The sequence below is a fragment of the Mustela nivalis genome (genome assembly GCF_964662115.1).
Source record: "Mustela nivalis genome assembly, chromosome: 2".
NCBI classification, from domain to species: Eukaryota; Metazoa; Chordata; class Mammalia; order Carnivora; family Mustelidae; genus Mustela; species Mustela nivalis.
The window spans coordinates 168,899,538-168,924,282 of NC_139021.1; the positions used below are offsets into that span (position 1 = coordinate 168,899,538).

A 24,745-nucleotide genomic window follows, 5' to 3' on the forward strand; every position below is an offset into this window, starting at 1 on the left:
GCCCCAGGGCTTGAGTTAAAATTTCTTGATAGTAAAGAATGGCCGCCCCCAAGAGAAATCCCTGCCCATTCTGCCAGGGGCCAGGAGCTGTGAGGATAGCACCTTGTCAAACAAAAGGAAAAGTTTCCTAGGGACTGAACGGCCTGCTGGTTCTTAGGACTCAGCCGTGGGTCAAGGGCAGAGCCAAGAAAATGTAACAGACAGGTAACCTTGCCTTGAACAAGGAAGAGAAATGAGCACTCGATACACACATAGGGAAAGCAAGGGAACACTGTCCATCTTCCTCCTGCCCAGCCAGGGTAGTTGAGCTCAGCAGGGCAGTTAGTGTGTGTGCTGCCTTGGAGGGCTTTAGGGGCTGAACTTGAGTCTTGTCTGGCCCTGCCAGTGGGCTGAAGGAACTTTATTGTTCCTTGTCTGACCTTCCCACCAGAGGGAGGCCTCTATGACTCTCGTACTAGGTCTGTACTGTACCAGAGGCTGCCCTGTCTAGTCCTAGCCCTGCTACCCTCTGTGGGGTCCTGACCAAGTCTCCAATCCTTCTTAGCTGGAGCTCTCCCACTAGTAATACAAGGAGTATATCATTGGTGATATCTGAGAGCTTCTCATCCTAAAGAGGATGACTTTTTTTTTTTTGGCAAGTCTCACTCTGAGTAGTTTCAACTTCATCCTTATAAGTATTTAGAGAATTTAAATGATTCTACAAGCTGGATATTACCTTAGTAATGAACTCCAGGATGAACAAAGGAGTAGACTTTAGATTCAAAGATTTAAACTGATAACACGTTTCTGCCATTGCTTTTGGGGGGGAAAAAAAAAACAACACAAAACAAACCCATTATTTTAAAAAGGACTTTTGGCTTTAAGAAACAATTTCAGATGAAAGTAATTAATTATCTTTAATCCAACCAATGCTATATAACTATTATTTTCATTTTTGCCTCCTCTTCCAGTTGTGCTCATCTATCCAGTTATGCTGATATAGTTGCAATCACAATGCTCATATCATTCAGTAATTTTTCTCTCATTTGATACTTTAGCTTAAACATTTTCCATGTATCCAAGTCTTTCTAATTATCATTTCAATGAACGCATTATCTTTCATCAGAGTCCACACACCATAATTTACTTAGCAATTTCCAGAATGTTACACATTACACTTTATACATACAGCTTGTTTCCAATTTCTTCTTGCTAGTATTGATAATGTTGTTAATTAACACTGTATGTGTATAGCTTTTTTTTTTTTTTTCCCCTGATGAGTTATTGACTAGTAAAGGCGGACAAAAGTCTTCGTGTATTTTGAAACTAGCTGCTGGAATCTGTAAAGTCGTATTACATCATCCAAGAATAGTTGAATTATAAGCTGCAGATCCTTTCCTGTTGCCAGCGAAAGAGGAAGGCCTAAGACATGGCTTTTACAGCTGTCCCTTTTGAAGGGACCAGGAAAACTGTTCAGTGGCTCATGGGTAAGCCCATCTATGTTATCATCCCTCTCTTTCCTTTTCTTCTTTTAAAAATTATGTTACAGGGGCACCTGGGTGGCTCTGTGGATTAAAGCCTCTGCCCTTGGCTCAGGTCATGATCTCAGGGTTCTGGGATCGAGCCCCGCATCGAGCTCTCTGCTCAGCAGGGAGCCTGCTTCCTCCTCTCTCTCTACCTGCCTCTCTGCATACTTGTGATCTGTCTGTCAAATAAATAAATAAAATCTTTTAAAAAAGTTATGTTACAGGAGCATGAGACCAAAATAGCTCAGTTTTATGTAGATCATTAGGTTCTCCTAATGCCCAGTGCAGGAAGCAAGGCAGTGGGACCTTCCTCCACTCCCCATCAGTCCTTACAAACAAGGGTTTCCTACAACTTATCACAGTGCTGCTTGGCTAACTACCCGTTCAATTAAGAACTCAATTCCAAAGCAAAGAGAGAGCCATTTCTGTTTAAATGCAGTACATCAGACATAGCAAATATGACACTTTGAATCAGAAAGGGCTGTGAACAATTTCAGCCATGCTTAGCAGCACCATCTTTAACACTGTGGCAAACATTGTCAGTTTCAGGCACAGGGTAGACATTCTGGTGCTGAAGTCCCCGAAGTCTCTATGGTCTCAACCTAGAAGTCACAAAGAGTCAAGTGATGTCATTTTATGAAAGACCAGAGTTATTACTAAATGCAAAAAATTAAAATTAAATGACATCAAAGCCACACATGCACTAATGTTCTAGAAGGAAAGACCGGAACTCTGAAGCTATTTACCAAAGGCAGCATCAAGCTTGGGCAACTGAGCAAGTATGGCCTGAATTCATCTCACGAAGCGAAATTTAGGTCATTTTTATTCATTGTGTTCTGTAGTCACAGACCTCAGAAAAACACGCTAATAAAACATCACGCTCAGCTTAATGGTCTCCCCTCATTCGGCACCATCATGATAAATGAAATGCCATTAGCATAAGGCAAGTCCATTTCTTGTAGTCTGTGGAGCCCAGGACGGTGACAGAATTGGAATGCAGAGAATGGATTGTTCACAGTTCAAAGGAAAAATATAACGTGTCTCCTAACCCCATGCTGAAGCCGGGATCGAAGTCTAAGCTCTGAGAAGGGTCAAGATCCCCATACCGCAAACACAAAGTGCTCAGACCTAGGGGTGAGGGTGGGAATGACGCTTGGAGAGATTTGTTGAGGTTGCATTTGAGAAAGACCAGAAGAGCGGGAAGTTGAATGCTTCCAAGGCCTCTCCCTGGTCCTGAAAGTTCCCTCTTGCTCAGTCATAAAAACACCTCTGTGTTAATTTCTTGCCATGGGCCAGGTATGTTGCCAATGCCTGGGAATACAGATAGAAATAACACCGACAAGATCCTGTTCTTGTGGAATGTACATTCTAGGCGGAAAGACATTATGATAAGTAATATTAAAAAATGACACTTCCATAGTATTTTTCGCTGCCTGGAATTATTTAACAGAGTAACAGTTGGGAGGGTGATTAGATTGAGTGAATTAAAAAACAGGACATTCAGTTTAATCTGCATTTCAGAAAGACAATAAATATATTTTTTAGGAAATGTCAAATATCCCAAATATTGCATGGGATATATTTGTACTAGAAATGATTCATTACTTGTCTGTAACTCAGATTTAACTGAGCTTCCAAATTTTATCTGACAACCCAAGGAACAGGTAGTGAGTGAGTACAACATCAAATAGAGTCAGTAAGGAAGGCTTCTCCTCCAAGACCTTTTCAAGTTGGGAGCAGCCTGCCTTTTAAATGTCCCAAGTGATAGTAGCAACACACATGCAGACCTTGCCCGTGGCAGGCACTGTTCTAGGTAGTTTACATATATATACTTATTGAATCTTCCCAACACTGTTGGACAGTTAAGAAAACTCAGGCTCAGGCAGAGTAAGTGACTCACGCAGTAAGTCATGGTGAAGTAATCAGCCAGTGCGGCCGCAGGTTTTGTGACTGTATCCACTACTGCCTGTCACATAGCACCCCAAGCATTTCATTTTACCCAAATCAAGGAGGTTCTGCAGGACAAACTGGTTCCTCATTCCAGCTGGGGAAGGAGGACACCATCTTTCTTCCCTCTCTCAGTACGCGCACAGCCTGCTCCCACTGCTGACATCTAAGGGCTTATCTCACAGCTCACTAGTACCTTTACTTGCAATCACTTTTATAGACATTTTTATTGACATACGATCTAAGTCCCACAAAGTAAATTTTACTCTGTTTCCCAATTTTACAGATGAAGAAACTGAGGCTTGCAGAAGTGAAGTCATCCATGCAATGGTGATCTCGTGTGATCCGTAACAAACCACAGAACCAAGACCTGGCCCTAAAGCTGTAAGAACATCGTCCTGGCATCTAGCCACATCTAGCAGGTGCTCAATAAATATGTGTTGAATTGAACTGAGTACAGTGTGCTGGTAGTGTTAGCGCCCGACAATTAGCATTTTTGATTGTAATGTAAGTGCCTGACATCAAGCTTTTGATTGCCGAAGCAGGCATTTCAAAAGCATCCATCTTGAATAAACACTTTCCCAGCTACTCAGGGAGATAAAGAGCCAGGCTGCCCCACCCATGAAGTTCCCCTTTTAGAAGGCCCTGGGTGGGGGCGCCTGGGTGGCTCAGTGGGTTAAGCCGCTGCCTTCAGCTCAGGTCATGATCTCAGGATCCTGGGATCGAGTCCTGCATCGGGCTCTCTGCTCAGCAGGGAGCCTGCTTCCCTCTCTCTCTCTGCCTGCCTCTCCGACTACTTGTGATCCTGGGATCGAGTCCTGCATCGGGCTCTCTGCTCAGCAGGGAGCCTGCTTCCCTCTCTCTCTCTGCCTGCCTCTCCGACTACTTGTGATTTCTCTCTGTTAAATCAATACATAAAATCTTTAAAAAAAAAAAAAAAAAGGATATTTAGAAGAAAAAAAAAAAAGGCCCTGGGTGCCCCACAGAATGAATTGAGAGAGAGCTTGCTTTTCCCTTCCAGTGCTTTAATTCCTGCCCTTCTGTTTTAAAGTCACTACTAAGGAGTGATCCCATGCAACAGTAGGCACATTCCCTGGACCCCAATTAAGGCAGAACTCTTGGTCAGAGCTCTCTGTCTCTCTTTAGTCCTGTTGTATGGCCCCAGGTGTGATGTGTACTCTCTAGCACTTGTGAGTAATAAACCTATCTTTTCAAAGTTCCCTGATGGTTATTGCTGAGGTATATGTCTTGCAATCAGAGTAAGAACCATAGTAAGAACCATCCAGCCACAACACTGGTTCTGGTTGGGAAAATGTAGGGTTCGTCTTGGGCTCAAGTGTGTGCCCACAGGCATGACATCACTGTCAGTAGTAGGCTGAGACCCGCACAAAACAGTGCTTCCACAGTCCTTTACGGGGTATCCCCTTTGCAGAGAAGCTTAATATCTCCCCTGAATATGTATTCGGTCCCCTCGAAGACCAGTTGTTCAGATGGCTTCACAAACTCATGGCATATGGGCCAGAGCTATGAACGCTCAGAGCACGCATGCAAGTTCAGTTATGTCAGGGCAGGAGTGGTACTGTTATGTTTCATATCAGTATGAATACTGTAGTCCTCTGCCCTTTCTTAACCAAATGACTTTAGAGCCATGAAATATGGTGCTGAGCAAATAAACCAAATGTGAGGCTGGATGTCTGTCCATCATAATCCTAATCCTGTGGGAATGAGATTTGTCATGCCGGTGGCCCTTTCCTATTTGCCTCCAGAGAAGTCAGCCTTGGTCTTGTGGAATGGATTGGCTTGGTGGTCACTGAGGAAGATGTATTTGATTTGGTGCACCTTGAGGGAAGTGCTCTTCAGAAGCAGAGCCTCTTTCAAGGCTTCCATATCGGAGTGAGGCAGGGGCAGATTTCGTTCCCTCAGGGACCATAGAGTGTGATTTCAAGAGCTGGATTTTGGATGAGTGAAGATTTTGAGGGGAGTTGGTAGAAAGGGAAGGGTAGAACATGGGACATGGGGACTTTTAGTACTAAGGAGTGGAGGGAGTGAGCTCAGGGATGAAAGGGTACAGATGGAAAGATGGAGATGGATTCTCTACCTGCCTTGCCTCCATCATTATATCCTGTGAGTTGAACTGCAGAATGGGATCCATTAGTATAAGAACCGCAATAATAATTACTTTCCCTTGCATAGGTCCGGTTCCACGGATCATCTGAATGGTCTCCATGAAAGGTCTGAGGTAAACAGGGCTGGGGAGCTGACCCCCCAACCATATGAGAGGAGGATTCTGAGACAAGAAGTTGTGAGACTTGCCCAAGGCCCTACAGCAAGGAAACCAAACAATGCTCAAAGGGTAAGTGTTCTGACTCACAGTCTAGGGCTATTCATTTCTACTTTAAAAGCTGAGTATGCTTATGTAGACACCTGTCAAATATCTCCCCTCACACACTCAGTTTTGTTCCACAGAGCTACCAGACACTCCCCCAGGCATGCCCTGTCCCCCTTTATGAGATCTCTGTGCAAATGGCACCCCGCTCCCACCCCAACTTTTTGCCCCTTGATTGCTCATGTGCTACCTTGAATTTTGGAGATGTCATGGTGCCTCTATTCCAGAAACCTTGGCCAACCATTCCCCGGGTGGCAATCTTGGTTGATTCTTTCTCAAGGAGAGAAACTTCCTACCCATGTTCTGATCTGGGGTGTGGTAGACACCTTTTTCTACAGGCATAAAGGACAGAAATGTCAGATGCTTGATGAGTGGTAGGTAGGCATCCCTTGATAAAAGGTAGAGGCTGTGGGCGGGATCTTCTTTGAATGAATGTTTTCTGTTGATTCAGAAGAGTCATGGGGGCTGAAAATACAGACATCTAGGTGTTAGCCATACGCCATCAAAAAAAAAAAAAAAGGCAGAGTCTTATGTTTAGGCATTTATCATAAATCTGAAATGTTGTTAGCTGCTGGGGGCGGAGGCAGGGAAAGAGAAATGAAACAGAAGACAGTGAGTGTGGAAAAGCACCAAGTTTAGAGCAGCGAAGATTCAGGCTTGAATGGAGCCAAGCTCTGTGGCATACTGGCTGTGTCACACCAATTACTTGACCTCTCTCAGGTGGATTTATCCTCATTTTATAGATAACTGAGAGGAATATTCATTCACTCAGCAAATATATTGAGTATCTACTATGTGCCATGGATCCCATGAGATGGGATACAAAAAGAAATAACCTTCTATAGGGAGCTTACATTCTAGGGAGGAGAGAGACAGTCTAAAGAAATACACAGATTATCAGACATTGACGGGATACAAAATTTAAAAGGCTGGTGTGGTAGAGAATGGCTGGGAAGGCTTCTCTGAGGAGCCAACACTCAGGGTGCTTCCATCCATGTGGAGAACTGCGCAGGAGTTCTCAAGCAAGTCAGCAGCGAAGACAAACATCCTGGGGCCGCAGCAGTCCTGAGGGGTAGCCGTGGAAGAGCAGAGTGCTGGGGCACGAGGGTAGAGCAAGGGGTTTGGACTTGGTTCTACGTGAGATGGGAGCCGTTGGAGGGTCTTGACCGGGGCTGTAACCTGACTTGAACTGTGTTTTTTAAAAAAATCTCCCTGGCCACTCTACAGAGACAGATCATAAGGAACAGAAACAGGGCACCTGAGTTAGAGGTAATTTGGACAGATACGGTTGTGAAGGAGAAAAGAAGTGGATGGATCGGGCATCCCATTTTGGAGGTCATGCGGGTGGATTAGATGTGATGGCTGTGGGCAGAGAAACCAAGGCTGGGATCTGAGTTGGGAATTCCTGGTGCCATGTATTGAGGAGGACAGAAAATGCAGTGGGTGAAGCGGTCCAGAGAGTGTCTCGGGTAATAGGTGCCTCAGTAAATATTCAGGGGAACGCACTGGCTAAGCAGATAAGTACTGGGCCCAGGGAAAGACCCCACACACTCGAGGAAAGTCTGCCCAGGGGTCACAAGAACAAATGCTGAAGTGCCTCCTTGGGCTGACTGAATGAATTACTGTAGCCAGACTTGATTCCCTTATGTACTGGATGTTGGGCGAAATTCTTTCTTTCAATCAATTAATTAGCCAATTAATTAATTAAGATAATTTCAATGCCCAACGTGGGGCTCGAATTCACGACCCAGAGATCAAGAGTCACCTGCTCTTCTCACCGAGTCAGCCAGGCATCCTGACTGGGAGAAATTCTGTGGAGAATTAGGAAATGCCCTGATCAGTGAGAAGCAGAGGAGGCGAGGAGGCTTCTGGAGCTAAGGGTCGAGCAGGAAATCGCCATGCACATGAATTATGTCGGGGGGAGGTATTCCCTCTACAAAGCAGACAGTCCCTGCACAATCATGGCCAACTCTAGTCCAGTGGCTCTAGGAAAACTCATGAGTTTTAAATGAGAAGGGGGTAGTCATATGACCCTGTCCCGCAGTTCCAGGTCCTCCTCTAATCCAAGCCTGCTTTGAAGTGCAGCAGAATTGCCAGTGGGAACAGATTGGAAACTAGAGGCTAGACTCATCTGGAGAGAATGACTCTCCAGTCCCAGCTCTGCTTTGTGTTGCACAAACTACTAGATGTTGACATCTTCACCACAGCCCTGTGAGATGAACATGATTACCCCCATTTTATGGATAAACAAACAGCTTCAGAGAGGTCACCTCATTTACCCAAGGTCACACAGCTTGAGTGCCCAGTTTCTCCGCTCCTGGAGCTTCTAGCAGATTATCCTGTCTTATTCTTCACTGAATCCCCACTGTCCTGCACACAGCAGGAGCTTCGTAAACATTTGTCGAATGGATTAAAAGTGGCTCCAAAGCTTGTGTTTAATCACGAAGCCACACTATTCCCCTTCAAGTGTTGACTAAGAAGCTGCTTTCACCTTAAGTTTCTTTATGCGGTGAGGGGACAAAATCTGCTCCCTGGAAGGCCACCTCCCAGGGCTTGGAAATGTCTGGGAAGACAAACTGCCCTGGGGGGTCACTCTCAGTGGCCAGGGGATCTCATCAGTGAGTGACCAGGGTGGTGGGTGGGTGGGGGTAGGGGGGGGTCAGTGAGGAGGTCTTATGAGAAAGTTAGGTAGGGCTCACTAGCTCCCAGAGCTCACCAGGGGATTGGCACCTGCAGCCTTGGTGTTTATATTTGGATTACATTTGATGGCACGCTGAATTGGTGACTAATTACGGCATGCCCAAATAAGGTACTTTAATTATAGCTTTTTTAATTCCAAGGAGAGCTCTGCTTGCAAGACAGAGGGATGAGTGGGATACAGATCTGCTTGCTCTGATCCTTCAGCATGGCTTGGAAAACGGATTACCAGGAAAGCCAGTGGCTTATTCCATGAGCTCCAGACCAGGCACCGCTCTGTGAGTGCTGGCGGAGCTTCCCAAGGAAAGGGCCACTCGCAATCTTTGCAGCCTGGTGACTATAGCTGGTGGCCTGGCCAGCTTTGGGGATGCCAGTTGATGTCCCGAGAGGCTGTCCCTAGCTTGAGTTCACCTCCCTACTCCTTTTTGGAAGCAGCTTTCCAGCTGCGGTGAGCATTGCTGGCGGATTGGCTCAGGCAGCTTGAAAAGGCAGACTCGCCGATTTTGCTGTTTTCTGTCGGAAATCATTTACTGATCTCTGCCACCTCTTGAGCTGCACAAATCCAATTCAGAGCTTTTTGAATGGGTTTCTGATGGGGCCTTCTGAGTTTTACAGATCCTTTTAGACAGGTTGTCTATGTAATGGGACTCCTGTCCCCTGCTGCTAGGCCACAGATGTTCTCAGGAAAACTGGGTCAGTTTGAGGAGTAAAGTTTAAATGTTGGTAAATATCTTATTTAAATCACTTTTAACTCTTTCTACAAGATAGATTTGGGAAGGCCATGAATTTTAGCCACCTTCTTTCCCATCACCCCCCCCCCCCCAATCCTGCAATCATGGCCTTAAGACCAGCAATGTTACTTTTAGATTTCCATTGAGGACAATGGCTCTTTCCATAGTCCTGGTTCCTTCTTGTCCTCTGTCTCTTTAAATGCAACTTTCCTCCAAAGCAGAATTGTTTTGGAGTTTCCTTGGGACTTTTCTACCTGTCACTATAACTGTAATACGATGATGAGAAAACCGTACTGACAATGTCCGACAGTTTCATTCAGGTGATCTCACTCACTCCTTACAGCCAACTCTGAAAGGTAGACAAGGCAGCTATTGACGCTTTTACAGTCTAGCTGAGCTCAGAGAGGTGAACTCATGGCCAAGTTATCCAGTCCAAACAAGGGTCTGCATTATCTGATGCCATCCTCAGATTCTTTCCTCTGATGCTTATCAACAGGTCTTGTTTCAACAATAGCACATTGGTTCTTATTGGCGCTGGTGTACACCTCAAGCCAGTGTGCTCCTCCAGCTGATGCGTGCTCCTTCGTTTTCGAGTGTGCATACTGGGTTAGAACTTAGAATGATTTAAGTGAACACATATCTATCCAACACCTGTGTGTGCTTGGCTCTATGGTGGGATTGAGCACATAAGAGATCATTGAGAGAGCTCCCCCCTAACTCCCCCCCCCCCAGGGGTTTGGACTCTAGATAGACCCAATTCAGACCATAAGGGATGTTGAGCACGGTATATAAACACTCAAAATCTCAAGCTGAAAGGAGATAATAGAACCAGGCCAGCCCCTGGAGAGTGCTGAATGAATGGGAGCCATGCTCCTTTGTACATCATCATCTCTTTAAGCCTTACAAGAACCTTTAGGAGGAGGGTCCTATTCTTATCCCCATTTTATAGATTGGTCAGCTGAGGTGATTGGCCAATGGTTACACACCTGTATTTTGCTTGTTGGTCTGTCCGGCTCCCAACATAGCCGGTTCCCTTCACTGCCGTCATGAGCTCCCTTCCCAGATTAAGACACAGAACTCCGGCAGCTGCTTGTGGTCAGCCTATGGTAACAGGGCATGAGCTTTGATTAGGGACAGGGATCTCTGTGAATTAGACTCAGCCCAGCCACACACCAGTTGAGAATAAAGAGAGAAGAAAGGCAACCATATCTGCTGTAGCCCCGTACTCCTATTTACCAAGTGCCTGCAGAAGCTTGGTCATCATTCAAGCACAGATTCACTGGAGAGAAGGCCTGAACTGAGTTCCTTTTGTCCGTATGTGCTCTTCTCCACAGAGAGACTCCAAAATCCCAACTATCTTTTGAGGGAATGGTTAGAAAATTTAACATTAAACGGCCAGACCTCTCATGAAGAAAGACTGAGAGCCACTGCTCAGGATGACATTTGTTTTAGTTGGTTTTTTTTTCAGTCGTGCCATCTAACCAGAGAGCATGGACCTTTTGAGGGGATCACAGGTGCCTTTGAGAATCTGATGAACTCCTTGGTGGTTCTCTTCACACACAAAGCCTGTTCGCACGCGTGCGCACACCTACAACTTGGCATACAATTGCAGTCCAGAAATCTGGGGTTGAATTTGACTCATCAGCTCCTTGCCTGGGTTTCAGCATCCTTCTCTGACAGTCAGGGAAGGAGCGAGGATAAAATGAGATGATCCCACAGAGAGCTTGACGCCCTTACCTGCTCAATGTGTACTAGCCCAGCACAGCACAAAGGCCACCACCATGCAGAAGGAGACTCCCATCCCCAAAGAAGCTACCACTCCCCAAGGAAGTGCAATTTAACTGCACATTTTATAGGCTTTTTCATTAGGCTCAATAACATGTATTTTGTGGTGCCTCGAGTGAGTGTGGGGAGGACTGTTGGGGCGACATGTAAATGTTAATGGCCCCTGAGACCAGCTTCCTTCTGGCTCTTTACTGGTGGGAAGTTATGAGCCACCAGGCTCCCCACCTACCCCTCCCCCTCATACCTGAAGCTGTTGCTCGAAGATACCAGTCCTTCTGGGTTCTGCTCCTTTTCCACTGAGGCAGGGAGATCACCTATCCGCCTTACACGCTACACCTTGATTTAGAGCTGAGTAGGGCTCTCTGCATGGGAAAGGTTGGGAAAAAACCTCTACTCCATGGACAGAGGGCTTTAATGCCTTGCTATTCAAACTGTGGCCTTTAGCCAGTAGAATTGACCATGGGGCTTATGAGAAATGCAAACTCTCAGGTCTCACTCCAGACTTAGAATCTGTGCTCTAACGGGCTCTCCGGGGGGTGATTCCTGCGTGCATGAGAACTTGGGAAGCAGCAAGGAGCATTGCTCTTATAGTGGAACTGCTCCCTCCCCCACCACCATGCTCACATGGGTGCTTGGAGAACTTCACATGCCTCATGGAGAAGATGTGACTCTAAGAATAATGCAATAGGAATACTGAGGACCAACAGGTTTTCCCCATTAATGTGTCAAAATCTACAAAGCGCTAGGGTAGAGGCAGGGCTGACTCTCTAAGTGCTTTCAATGCACTCCATACTCTTTCTAAAATCCATCCAGCCTCTGCTTTCCTGGATAACATCTGTTTTAGGAAGAAACCTGTTGTGAGGGTGAGTCCTGGCTCTGCTCCACCCCCATTCCATAACCTTATGGAAGCTTCTTATCCCTCAAGCCTGCGATTCTCATCTATAAAATGGGAATGATAATTATGTCCTAGGAGCTCTAGCTACGGTGAAATGAGATCATGCTTGTATGACCCTTCGCTCCACACCCGACCTCTGGTGAATCCTCCATACATGGCTGTTCCATGGTTTTGTTTCTCTTAGTGCTGCTGTTAGTGTAAATTCCCACTCGACCCAGCTCTGCAGGGGCAAAAGCTGATGCTGTCTTCTGACTGCCCAGTATGTGGTAGGCATCTTAAAAAGTGTGGATGAATGCTTGATCTGCACAATACCCAGCTAGGAGAAGCAGGTAGTATTTTCCCCATGATTTCACTTAATAATCTCAAGAACCCCGGGACATAGATTTTATTTCTCCACATTTGTAGTTGATGGCTTGGAGGCTCTGGATCAGTAGGAAATTCATTTGCAGTCATACGGTGACTAGTTACTGATCTAAGTCTACTTCTCCCCCTGCCTGATGCAACGCTCTCTGTGTTTCATTGCACTGTTTCCTTTCAGGCTCATTTTATTGTACATCTGTAAGGCTTGGAGACACTTGAACATGTGTCAAAGTTGGGAAAGAGGAGATTCTTATTGTTTTGTTTATTGACCACCAAGTAGCAGCTAACATGAGGGAAAGTAATTTTTTACCATCTACCCTAAGTCCAGCTTGCTGCTCTGCAAACCCATCTGTCGAGAATATTGTTTCCCAAATTCAAGTTTTGGACTCAATACTTGTACCATTATGGGCATGTCTGAATACCATCCATGCTATTTGATTTTCATTTTCCATACTGGCTCACTTTTTTTTTTTTTTAACTTCAACAAGTGTTTTCAAATGAAACTATATCACTGTCATAAGTGGAAATCTAGCATCCCCTTCCAATAATAGAAAATAGCAATAAAAATAAATACAGTGCAAGCAAAATGATATCCTTTCATTCTCAATGGATGTTGTTGACTGCAGAAGCCTTTTTCTTCCTTCAAAGTGAGATTAACAAGCTCTGGTTAGTTCTAGGATGGCCTTGACATCCAAGCTTTCTTTCTGACATAATCAGAAAGTTTGGGAAACAAAGAGAAGAAAACAATGAAAAGGAAATGCGTACCACAGTGGGATTCAGTGCTATTTAATGCTCTTAAGGAATCACTAGGATCACTTCCAAAGCCTCCAGGAGTTTCATTCCCTGGGGAACAACATTCTAGCACATGCTACGCCACCAGATCCTGTTGTTGCACAACAGCATCTCTTGTCAGCCGATGGCCTCGAAAGGCACCAAGACATGTATGTCTTGATTCTCTGACCAGTCTGTCTGGTGCACAGGCAATGGAACGTGGACTGGAACGGAAGGGCTGGGGTTCGTATTCCAGCCTGGACACTTAATAACCATGGACCTCAGAGAAGTTACTGTATCTCTTTTTGCCCGAGCTTTCTCATCTGTAAAAAGAGGATACTGACTATCTCAAAAAGCTGTTGTGAGGATTAAATGCATGGTGGTGCACTTAAAACAGGGCTTGGCACATGAGAAGGGCCGTGGAAAGTGTGGCAGAGAGGAAAATAAACTTGTTGTTTCAGCCACTGAAATTTTGCTTCATACTCCAGCAAAGCCTGCCCCTATCCGGCTAAAACAAACTCCTAGATGTTGACACATACTTGAATTTTTGCATCTAGCAAGAATTTGCAGATCTTGGATTCCAAGCTAGAGCCTGGGTTGGGTATAGTAAGGGTGGGCACATCCTATTTGTAACTGCTCTCCCTTTTTACCTCCTTCTCACTTCCTCTCTCCTGATCAGTATCTAGTAAAGAAGGGGAGGAAACTTGCACTCAGGACTCTTCTCCAGCTGGCATAGTCTTGCAGAAACTTGAGCAACTATTTCCACTCTGGATCTGTTTCTTGCTAAATCTCTGATTCTTGCAGAATGTTGGGGGAAGAAGGAACCCCATAAAACCACTGTCTGGTCTCTGTTGCTGGCTGAATCCCCTTTACCTCGTCTCCTTATCTACTTTGCTTGAATCATTCTAGGGCCAGGAATCTTACCAGCCTCACCATGAATGGACACAGAGCTGGGCTATGAGAAGTGACAGTCCCTATGCTACTAGACTTAGGGTTTGACTTACTTGAAAGGTGAATGATTTTGAAGATCCTTACTTTGTAGGATGGCCTTAGAGTTGACCATCCTAACCAGGACACGTGTAAGAATGAAAGTTGATGCTAGTAACAATCATATTGGAACAATAGGTTTAAAACCAAACTATCTTGGGCAAACTGGGAGGTACTGCTGCTTGGCTTCTATGATCCTGTGACCACCAACAAATGGTAAAATTAAATTCCATGGGCAGGACTGCATCCCAGTTTTGGTCACTAACTTTGACTTTTGGTCTATTCCTTCCCCTAAATCTGGATGATTTCCCATTCTTTAAACCAACTCTCTTGTAGGCATGTTGGTCCCAAAGCCATTTCAGAGGGGAAGGAGTTACATAGGACTATAATTTCAAGGAAATTTCCCCCATAGGTGCTTCATTCCTAACTACTATCTTGATCAAATGCATATTTAATGCCTTTTGATGGAGACACAGATGCAAACTGCTCAGCCCTTCCTGGAACTTCAGAGAGCTGCCAGGTCCCAGTACAGTTCTGTGACAGCCAGTGGAATGCCTGAAGCTACGCTCACTCGGTGCCCTCACAAGACCCGGACTCTCAGGAAACTTACTCACAAGGTAATAGAAGGAGAGGCAGGGCTTATTAAGTTTCCTTCTGCAGGCTGTTTGATTGCAATTCTGCCCTGGGTACAGGCTCATTTACATAGCTGATTTGTAGCTTTCATTTGAATATTACAGTGACTTCACATAAACCAATACCCTAGTCCCTCTTTGGATTTTTATTTTGACAATCCACTCAATACCACATGAAACCCAAAGAGACCAGGAGCCGCTAATATGAGAAGATTTACATTCCCCCTTTCCACTGGGAGAGAGGAATATAAAAAGTGAAGAACGGAAAATGAACAAACTGCTAAGTTTCAGAAATGCTTGATTTCTACTCAGGAGTAGACTGACAATTGATTACACACAGCACATGCACATTCAGATTCAGGAATCTTTGATCATTGTGGTTTATTTTTATATTATTGCATCTTTAAAGGGAACTTTCCCTTAAAGTTGCCCCTTCTCTTTCTTTTCTTTGTTCTTCCCAAAATACAGTTAAGATTTACTGAATGAGTACTATATGCCAAGCACTGAGCTACTTAATCAGATTACAGTATTACAAAAGCAATTTTGTCTTATAATCAGGAAGATTATACTCTTGACAGACATTACAGATTTCAAGAAAGATATTATACATTGTGTTAATTAACTATGTATTCTAAGCATCTGCTTTCTAACTCCTTCAGGGTTAGCAGCCCCTGTATATAGTGAGTGAGTGGTGTGTGTGTGTGTATCATATAGGAACCACAGGGAGCTTTCGATCTTACATAGTCTGTTCTATGTTGGGCACTTAAGTTCTTTTTTAATATCAGATATACTGCTGTGGCTCAGTGTAGAGTTCTTTTTTGGAGTCCTAGAGCAAAGACTTATGGATGGCCATAAGAGGCTGTGCCCTCCCAGTATAGAGCAGGGACCAACGGAGCAGGGAGCCTAATGTGAGACTCTATCCCAGGACCCTGGGATCATGACCTGAGCCGAAGACAGACGCTTGACCGACTGCGCCACTCAGGCATCCCTGGTGTGGATTTTTTACTAAAGGTTTTAGATCATAAAAAATAAATATGATATGGGTATTTAGATGATTAATAGCAGATCAATATTCTCACCAAGAATGGTGGAGAAGGTTGGGTAAAATTTGGAAATATACTTGAAAGTACTGGGGAGGGTCACCTGGGTGGATCAGTGTGTTAAGCCTCTGACTTTGGTTCAGGTCATGATCTCAGGGTCCTGGGATCGAGCCGTGCATCGGGCTCCCTGCTGAGCAGGGAGCCTGCTTCCCTCCCCCACCTCTGTCTATTTGTGATCTCTCTCTCTGTCAAAGAAAGAAAGAAAGAAAGAAAGAAAGAAAGAAAGAAAGAAAGAAAGCAAGCAAGCAAGCACGCACTGGGGAGATCCCAAGTTTACCAGAACTTGAGGGGCCCAGATGCAGTAAGGCGAGTCTGACATAGAGAAACAGAGCAGAGTGGTTGAAAGGCTAAGTGGCACTTCTAGCAACCCCACACTACAAATGAGATAAAATAATAATAATAATAATAATAAACTTCAGTACTCCAAAGGATAAAGGATCCTGGAAATTACTCAAGGCCCTCACGTAGGACCCTTCAAGAACTACAGAATAAAAGTAAGTAGCATTGAATTAAAGCTAGGCAAACCTTATGATGTCTAAAACTGAGCCTCAAAAAAGAGAATCTCTTCATTTGAGTGAGGTATTACACCCCTACACTAGCTACCTACTGACAGTTAAAACCCAAAGCACTACAGCACTAAATGCTGGGGACTATGTGCTTCCTCCATAACTCAAAGAGGTCTACCAGATGCTGTGCTTCTTTGGCGGTAGGGGATGCAAGATGCAGCCATTTGTCTTTTGCTTTGGGGGATATCCTCTTATACCCCTGATCAACAGGTCCCTAGAAACCTTTCTGAAATGCGAGATCCCTGAAATTCAAAAGTTTTCTCTCCTATCCTCCTTAGCGATGTATCTTACCAAGGTGCCACTTCTTGTTTGTACTGCTCAGGCAGTGGCTTCAAGGGTAATGGATCGATGGGACATCCTATAGGATATCCACAAGGTCTAGACCTCTAGATCTTAGAGGACTATAACTGGGCTATATTATTATAGAGGGGAAAAGAATTAATGCAGGCCTAGGGCAAAACTGTAAGGGAGTGTCATTGTCTACACTTCCTTGCAGTAGATAAGAACCTCCATTAAGCTGCCAAATAGATCTCTTGCTCTTTCACTCTTAAACTGGGTCTTACACTCAGCCTTTAGCTGTGGTTGACCAACTTTAGTTTCTCTTTATCTCTCTGTGGAGCATCAGTACAACTGACCAGCATCTGGCCAACTCTGCTATCATTTTATGCTTGGTTTCTCCATGTCTTCAAAGTACCTGAGTGATCATATTGGTAAGGAATGTTTCCCTCCATTCACATGACTTCTCAGGTTGTTTCAGTGAATTTTTTCAGCTGTATGGCAACCACCTTGTGGCTAAAACTCTTCTTGTCTCATGTCCCACTCATTACCAGTGAATGTACCCATCCTCAAGTTTTCTCAGACCACTTCTAGTACCCTGGGCCCATGCAGGTCTTCTGAGAAGCAGATACTAAGATGGGATCAGATGTGCAGGAGATTTGAGGGAGGAAAGAACTATGAAGAATCAAGAGGGAAGGGGCAGCAGAGGACCGGAAAGACCTCTGTGGCTGACATCTAAGAAAGGAGAGGGAAGAAGGGGAGGACTTAGACAAAAGAGTACAGACCATGCAGTTCTGAGAAATTTTTAGCCAGACCAATGAGGATTCCCTAAGGAAGGTTGCCTCTTAGAAGAGTCCCTGCCTAAGGTTACTCAGCCAGTCACTTTGGAGTTGAAATTCAAGCCCATGGTCTCCGAAGTCCATGCTGTTTCCATCCTCCCATAGCTGCTATAACTTCTCAGCTGCTGGTTAGAATTGGGAGTCCCTTGACATTTGGGGCTTCTCTCTTTGGTTTCCACGAGGACTGAATTCAGGTGTATCTTTATCTCCTCTCAAGTTTGCTACTGTTTATGAAATCTTGGATCTGGAGGGTTGCCAGGCTCTTGGCCATGTTTTTTGTTTGTTTGTTTTGGCTTTTTTTTTTCTTCCAGTTCTCTTGGCCTCCTGTGGATAGGATCCTCTAGAAAACTTGGACAAAGACAGTTGCCAACAGGAAAGGATGGCTTAACTCAATTTGAGTGGGGAAGGACCTCACTGACCCTGAAGCAAGGAAATAATATGGAACTTGAGTTTTATTTTCTCTATCCAGGGACACATGAACTTTCCTATATGCATCTCCACTCATTCTTTACTCAGTGAAGTTAGGCTCTGGCCACATTCTGAGTGAGGGTAGATGACATATAGATTCTAAACCTCTAAGTATCCCTGTAAGGTGGGGGCAGTGTCTTGAAAATCACAGAATGCTTAGAGATGCAGAAATTGAGGAGGAAATCAGATAGGTTAGTAACTTGCCAAATTCACTCGGCTCCTAAATGGTGGTTCTCAAACCTAGGGCAAATGGACAAATCAATCAAGTGAGACCCTGGCCTCGAGTGTCCTAAGCCAACCTCCTTCCACTTTGTGGAAGGTGGTCTCATAGAGAAGGAAGGGCATAAGCTTTGGAGTTAGGCAGGTTTGGGTTATAAATGACTGTCAGTTTCCAAATGTGTATCCTCAGGCAAGTTAAGTTCTCAGCCCTGAATGCCCTCATCTGTAAAGCAGAGTTAATTATACCTAATTTATAAGATCAATAAGATATTTAAATTTGTACATACAAAAGCAGCTGGTATCGGCAAGCACATGGTTGGGGCTTCACAAATATTCATTCCCACCTTTGGAAGATATTATTATGATGGACAGAATCACTTCCTCAGTCTCCCAGGGCAGCAAGCAACTGATCGACAGAGGCCTTCCCTGACCTCACTGAGAAACTGAGGCCTCACTGTGCATCAGTTTCGAGGTTGCCATTTGGAAGGCAGTTGTACCAATAGTAATTAATTTCCTCAGTCCTGGCTTTCCTGTTAATTATTCTGAAAACATACTCACATTCTGTCAACAAGGCTGCATTCAAAATTGTAGCCATTTTTCATCCTTAATAAAGTCTCTCTCCTGTCTCTTCCCTTCTGTTTCACAATGGAAAACATCTTAATCCTAGGAATTTAAAGAATATGGGAAAATAGAAAGTATAGAACTCCTTTCTTCACTCCCCTAAAAGACAAGCTGACCTCTCCCTTGCCCACAGGATGCAGGGACTTCCCATTCTCTGCTTTGCTCAATCTTCACACCCAGGCTCCATGTCAGGGACTGTGAGGTTGTGATTCCCACTTCAGACAAGAGGAACCCAATGCTAAGGAAGGCGGCTGAGGTCACATGGCAGATGTTGTCGAGCTGATATTTGAGCCCAGTCTAGTATGAATATCCATGCATGTGTTAGATATGTGCTGTTTCAGCCTAAAATTAGACACACACACACACACACACACACACACACACACACGCATGCATACATCATACCACACCACTCTTGTGCACGGACACACGCACGGTTTACTGCCTATTTCTGGTTCGTTACAGAGAGAAGAAAGTACTTCTCTGGCAGCTTCTGTTCTCCATACTTAAAACCATTATTTCCCACTGATCCCAGTAAATGTTAAGGAAAGAGTAGAAGCGAATTAAGCTTCTTCCTTTGTTGAAAAGGAAGATGTTGCGTTAAATACCATCTAAAGGGTTCTCCTCAGTGGGCTAGCTCAGAAAGAGTGATGATGTTATCTCACGATAATTAGAAGAATCAAAAGCTCTTTGTGTGTGGGGCTCTATCCTTTACTTTCTCGGGGTCCACGTAGCACTGAGCCCTTATGAGCTAATGGAATAAAAGACGGTAAATCCTGGTGCTGAAGTAAGACCTTTGGAGGAGATTAGGTCATTCTGGGGCATCTCTCAGCAGTGCTGTTGACTTGCCATGTGACTTGGAAAAGTCCCTTGTCTCCCCCGAGTCGCCATTTTCTCATCTCTAAAATCAGACTTTGAGCAAGAAAGAGAACCCTCTGGGTCTCTTAGTCTCTGTGTTTACGGTATTCCGCCATGTTTGGGGCCTAGGATGTCTCCCTTGTTGGGGACAGGCTGCTGCCCCAGTAAGCTCTCTCACCAGGCTTCTCTGCTAGAGGGCAAAAATACCTTTCCACCTATTTGGAGGATAGTGCAGATTTTAAAATTTACAAATATCTTTCCTCATTTATTCTAATTGCAAACAAGTCAGACCTTCTGTACAAAGAAGAGGAAGTTTAAAACATTTCAAAACATCTTCCTCAAAGATAACAGTGTATAGTAATTTTCTTAAATATTTCAGAATCCCACCTCTGCTGTCACATAGCCCTTCCTTTAAAGAGCCCTGGTGGGCAAGGTTGAGTCGATACTATTCCAGTCAGAGCAAGGTCTGTCTTCGGGTTCAGCTGTAGAAGAAAAAGGTGTTGAGAGGCAACCTTTTGTTTTCCCTGTGGTTTTAGTTCTGAAGTTGAAGGAGGGTACTACTGGTGCCTTGAGGCCATTGTTGTAGCTGAGAATCATTTCTCTGGCCAGTGAAATTATTAGGAAAGTATGCAAATGTCTCTTAAACACTTCTGTTTAAATTGCCTTTGGATCAGACATGGAGCCAAACTCTAAAAAAGAATGCAGTGTATCACAACGCCTCCTCTTTCTGAGGGGGAGAATAAGTAATGATTCCCAGTATACATTGTGAAGGTTGTTCTCTAAATGGTAATGAGGCATCACTGGGTAAATGTTGGCTGGAAATATTAGAAAACAAAATATTTCCATGCAGTCCTACCCAAGGGCATGGATGACTTCAGGGAAGCGAGGCTTATCTGAAGGCAGGGGTGCCGAATGCACCCAGTCAGGATAAAGTCTTGGGGAGGCGATTCAAGATTTGGTTAGATCTGGTGAGCCTCCAACAAGGCAGAGGCTGACAATATCATCATGCAACCTCCCTGAACAAGCCAACAGAGAAAGATGCTTCTAGGGAAGCTCTTGCTTTATTGTTCTTGTCCCAGTCGTTTGCTGATCCACCGTGAAGAAGAGTAACGATAGTCCTGTCCATATGGAGCCAAATACAGGAGACTCCGTGTGTGAAGGGCAGACTCATGCCCCGGCAGCCCTCAGCCCTTGCTCCTTGGCCCAGTGCCCTTGTGCAGGACGCAACCTATACAACTAGGCATGGAAGGCCTGGACCCTCACAGTCCCTCGGAGGTGCCATGTTTTCTCGTGAATGAGGAATTTGTACCAGGCTGGAGCACTCCCTACACCTTCCCAGGCCCTTTGCTGCGTTACTGCACCTTCCCCTCTTAAGTGTCTGCTTACACGTCACTTCCTTGAACTGCAGCTTGGATTAGATGCCTGTTTCAGTGTTCTGCCCTTTACTGCCTGAAACTGAATTGTCGTTGCCTTGTTCTTTGGATCTTCTCCATGAGTTGGGAGCTCCAAGAGGCCGCTGATAGTGTGTTCCTCTTTCTTCGGTGTTCTCCATGGGGCTGGGCACAGAGCAGATGCCTGTCCATAGAGTGGACACCTGCCCAATGGTTGTGGCAAAGTGGAAGAGAAAGGTGCGGGGAAGGGAAGGAGGAAAAGAAGAAAAAAGGAGACAGAGAGAAAGAGAAAGGAATAGAAAGTGGGAGGGGAAGAGAGACTCAAGGAAAAGGAACTCCAAAGGAAGAACGCCAAGGGAAAGGAGAGAAGGGAGAGAGAAACTAGGCACGTGGGGGAGAAAAGGAAAAAAAAAAAAAAGAACTCAGATGCCCTGGGGATGGAGTGGGACTTCCTCGGGGGCCCTGCCTGTCTCTCTGACCCTCTGTCTCTTCCTCATTTCTCACCACCATCAGCACACCCTACCTCATTAAAGTCTGCCTCTCTAACAGATTTGTCTGGACCCCAAACTCTTCACCTATGAAATGTCTTGCTTTCTTGCCAGGGTCTTGCTTCTCTCCTCTCCCAGAACTGTGTTCTGAGATTTCCAACAACAATGTCAAGGCCCATATCTGGGGAAAGGGCTCAAGCCAACTAAGACCCTGGTTATGGAGGGTCTCCTCAATCAAGTTTCGTAAGATCCTTTGCATCCATGGGAAGCTGGGAGGCTGCGGCAGTCTGTACGGACCACAGAGTAAATGGTGTCCCAAGCTTATTAAAAGTACTTCTTCGGGAAAATACCTTGTTTCTGCCAGAGTTGGGGCTCACAGTCTCGTTTTGGGGCTTCCTGTTTAGTGATATGTTCCAGAGAAGCATTTGGGGTCTGAGATTTCCTACCAGCCTGCTGAAAGAGAAATGCTTTTGGTTGCCGGGGGGTGGAGAATTGCATGTAGGTTTGCACTGAAGTTTGTGATTTTTTTTTTTTTTTTTAAGTTTGTGATTTTTAACGTGGCACAGCATGAGCAGCCCAAGTTCCCCATCCTGAAGACTCTGAGTCAGTGGCTTGGAGAAGGCCCTGGGGCTCTGCCCATTTAGCAGACATTCTGGTGCGGGCCTCAGGGCCCTTAGGCAGGGGCCTGGCCAGGGAGGCTGTGGGCTGGCAGCTGGCAGTGGCGTGGAAAACTCTGGAAGACTTGGGTCCCACGCAAGCAGAGAAGAGGTTGGTGGAATCCGCATGCATGTAGTTTCAGGGAGGGGACGCTGACCATTTCTCAGTTGGTAGCCAGCTCTTGGTGGGTTTGGAATTCCTTGTTTGGGCCTTAGTTTCCTCTTCTCCAGCAGGATTCCTTCTTGCTGTGGGGGCACCGTCCCTGGGAGTTGGGCCAGAGTGCTTTCTCGTTACTTTCTCGGATCGCTCCCCCGGGGCTGCTGGCGGCTGCCTCCAGGGTGGACGCAGATGCTGGGGAGGGAAGTAACAACTCCGCACCCAGCTGGCTTCTTCCAGGGAAGCTACAATCTCGGCAGTTAGTCAGCCACTTTGTTGGAGGAGGGGGTTGGATGGTTAAGATGCCCAAGATCTCCCTGGCAGGTCATCATGGCGCCCTGACAAGGACAGACTAAGCAGGGCGGGGGGGCTGGCAAGGAACGCTGGGAGGAAGGAAGACGGGGAAGTGAAGCGGGAGCAGGAGTCCCCACGTCCCCATCTTCTCTCAGCTTCTAACCAGCTTTTGCTGTCAGGGCTTGCATTCGCTCTAGTGAAACAGAGTACCCATCCCTGGCAAACTCTCAAGAATTAATTTTTTTTTCCTACACTTGTCTCCTCTAAAGCCATGCTTTTTCTTATTGTTTCTTTTCCCCTATTGCCCATTCTCCTCCCCTCCAGCTTTGTTTCCCATTTCCTAGAGACTGAGATTGAACCAAAAAAGAGCTCTCTTTTTTTAAAAAATCTTTTTTAGAAGTTGTATTTTTCCACAGCGTATTCTTCACTTAATTATTTATTGCGTCGCCTCTTTACAAAAACCGAGTGACGTGATCATCCTGTAAGGACTTGACTTCAGGAAAGCGAGTAGAACATTCCTCTGAAATACCGCCTCTGTGGTGTGGGACACTCTTCCAACACTTCTTCTACCAAGTCTGCCCCTGCTGCCCCAGCCCGTTCTTTCCCTCTGTCCTTGTTCTTCCCTCTCTGCTTCTGGTGGCGGCAAAGCTCTCGGGCTTCATTTAGATCTTAGCTCAAGCATTTCCTCAGAAAGTCTTTCTTTCCTTGCCTGCAGGTCTTACAGCTCTCTCATTGTTCTAGAATCGCCCATCCTTCCTTAACCACGGATTTTTCCACAGCGTATTCTTCACGCACCTTAACCACGCACCTTAACCACGGATTCTCAAACTCAGCTGCAATTTAGAATCACCTGGGGAACTGCTCAATCCTGTGAATTCCCTAGTCCCAATCCTGGGTTTAACTAGTCTGTGGTGGAGGATCTGACATTTTTTTTAAGGAACCCCTCTAGGGAATTCTTTTTTTTTTTTTTTTTTAAAGATTTTATTTATTTATTTGTCAGACAGAGGGAGAGCGAGCGAGCACAGGCAGACAGAGTGGCAGGCAGAGGCAGAGGGAGAAGCAGGCTCCCCCCCGAGCAGAGAGCCCTATGTGGGACTCGATCCCAGGACGCTGGGATCATGTCCCGAGCCGAAGGCAGCCGCTTAACCAACTGAGCCACCCAGACGTCCCTCCTCTAGGGAATTCTTTTTTTTTTTTTTTTAAAGATTTTATTTATTTATTTGACAGAGAGAAATCACAAGTAGGCAGAGAGGCAGGCAGAGAGAGAGAGAGAGAGGAGGAAGCAGGCTCCCTGCTGAGCAGAGAGCCCGATGCGGGACTCGATCCCAGGACCCTGAGATCATGACCTGAGCCGAAGGCAGCGGCTTAACCACTGAGCCACCCAGGCGCCCTCCTCTAGGGAATTCTTAATGTAGAACTGGATTTGAAAACTTCTGCCTAAACATTGTTATATATTTGCTGTTTGTCTCAGCTACTGACAGATACAGTAAATTGGGAGAAAAAAAAAAGAGGGGAGACAACAAATTTTTTCCCAAGCTATATACATTCAAGTTGCATGTATCTTTGAAGCATTTCCCATCAAGAGATGGGGTACCCCTTACATTAGAATGGCCTTGTGACTGGCTTCGACCTATTGAGTATTATAGACATAACTTTGTACAGCTTCTGAGGCGAGCCTGACTGGAGGCAGAGAGGCTCTGTGGAGCAGACCGAAGCTGTCCCTGAAACCAGACAGCTGATAGCTATATCACCCCCTGCCGCGGCGGGTCAGGCCATCTCCAAACACACTGCCCCAGTCGAGGCACCAGATGACTGCAGTGACGTGAGTGACCCCAGATGAGACAGACAGAACAGCCCAGCCGAGCCCAGCCCAAACTGCTAACCTACAGAATTTAAAGCAAATGGTTATTTCTCTAAGCCAATAAATTTTGGTACGACTTCCTATGGAGCAATAGATAATACAGAATGTAAGCTTCAGGAGGAAGGAGGGCATGATGTGTTTTTGTTGTTTGGTTGTTTTTGTTACTCTGTCCTCATTACCGGTATACATCATTACCCAGATGCCTATCAAGGCACATAGTAGGTGCTCAGTAGATATTTTCTAAATGGATCAATG

At 45.4% G+C, this 24,745-nt stretch overlaps 1 long non-coding RNA gene across 1 annotated transcript in view; it reads left to right on the forward strand.

Moving 5' to 3' along the window:
• Positions 1-13,580: 13,580 nt before the first annotated feature.
• Positions 13,581-24,745, forward strand: part of LOC309859996 — a 57,591-nt gene continuing 46,426 nt past the window's right edge. The window contains exon 1 of the long non-coding RNA XR_014309076.1: positions 13,581-14,681. This is a non-coding gene — a long non-coding RNA (uncharacterized lncRNA). The remainder of the gene's footprint in view (positions 14,682-24,745) is intronic.